The sequence below is a fragment of the Ochotona princeps genome, chromosome X (genome assembly GCF_030435755.1).
Source record: "Ochotona princeps isolate mOchPri1 chromosome X, mOchPri1.hap1, whole genome shotgun sequence".
Taxonomy (NCBI): domain Eukaryota; kingdom Metazoa; phylum Chordata; class Mammalia; order Lagomorpha; family Ochotonidae; genus Ochotona; species Ochotona princeps.
The window spans coordinates 97,965,957-97,967,470 of NC_080865.1; the positions used below are offsets into that span (position 1 = coordinate 97,965,957).

Consider the following 1,514-nt stretch of genomic DNA (forward strand, 5'->3'; position numbering starts at 1 on the left):
TGTTAATTGCCAATGATACACTGGTAAAATTTTAAGACTTTACTTCATGATAAAAGATCATTCAAAGACATTTTAATAGTTCTTGGTAGAATTTGCATTGCTGGTGAAGGAATCATGAATTTTCCTTAGTGAAGCCAGGATTGATGGTAAAATATTCCCCTTTAATTGAATAGAGAAAATCCACAAGGTTTCCCAAAGGTAGTATTTCATGACAATAATTTCTGAATACACCAGGTAACACTAAAGAACAACTGTTGCTTCTTGGCCTTTTGGCTAAGATCAAGTGTAGGATGACTCCTATCTCATTTTTTGCTTGGGGTGACTCAGACAGATTGGTTTCACTAACTTCTTTACATAAAGAACACCAGAATTCAGATAAAGAATATTCTACCCTAACTTCTGGGGCTTTATGACTCTTCTTTCAATACCCTGTTTAGAGATCCTTATTTATGAATTAAGGAAGCTTTGGCCTTTTTTCCAATAAGTGCCGGGCAAATCTATAAAGTGTGGTATTTTTTTACATATTGTCCTATTGGGGTATAAAATTTGTAATAAAAATTTTGGTAAGCTCTGTTTACTTTTTGTGTCATCCACTGCACACCAGGGGTACATATTTCTCTGGTAACTTATCCCTTTAAACATGACACTGCAACTGCCCAATTGTTTGAGAGCTAAGCTGGTTAGTGCTTTTCACTAAATTATTGCTCTGCCCTGCCACTTTCTGCTTCTGACTGCACACAAAAAAAGGTCAGGGGTACAGAAGTATTTCTGATGCATCAGGCTTTCAAACAGTCTAGGGAACCTAATATTAGAGTTGATCTTGTTAACAGTCATCCAGAATGGCATATTAGTTCCTTCTATTTGCATTCAGGATCTCTCCAGAAGCACTCTGGGTTAGTTTGTGCATGATTGATGTTTTGCTTCAATGATGTTGGCTGGCTTCAAATAGTAATAGTCTGAGTTTGTCTCTTTTTGGAGTAAAGCTTCACATGTTGCATCTCTTTCTATATTCCGGCTGACTTTTTATTCTTGTAGGACAGAACCACTCACTTTTTTCTGTAATAGAGATATTTTCATTCAGTTTCTCCCCACTCCTTTAGGCTGTGTGTTTCCCAAGGACAGGATCCATATCTTATTGATCATTTCATTATCAATGTTGAGTGCAGGGATTATGACAAGTGTTGGTACTGAATAAATATTTGCTTAATGGGACTGAGAAGCAGGTGTTTTTATTTGGGTATATCATATATAGCAACAAATTATGCTTTCATGTTCTTTTCATCGGCATATTTGTATTCTGATTATTTAAGCAGAGGATGGCAAGATAGGTACCTACTTGTTCTGCCTTTAGCTATTCTAAGTTGGAGCTGGCCTTGTTGTTTCTCCAGTTGCACTATCTCTTTTGGTAATGGAATCATCAAAACCTAGTAGGCCATATAAATTATATAGTCTGTATCCACCTGGTATGAAAGACAGGGTGTCTGATTTAAATGTGCTTTTCTATTATATAGAGA

At 36.2% G+C, this 1,514-nt stretch overlaps 1 pseudogene; it reads left to right on the top strand.

The window, feature by feature from the left end:
• The first annotated feature begins 253 nt into the window (after nt 1-253).
• LOC118760490 (U2 spliceosomal RNA) lies at nt 254-419 on the top strand (annotated as a pseudogene).
• Nucleotides 420-1,514: the final 1,095 nt, after the last annotated feature.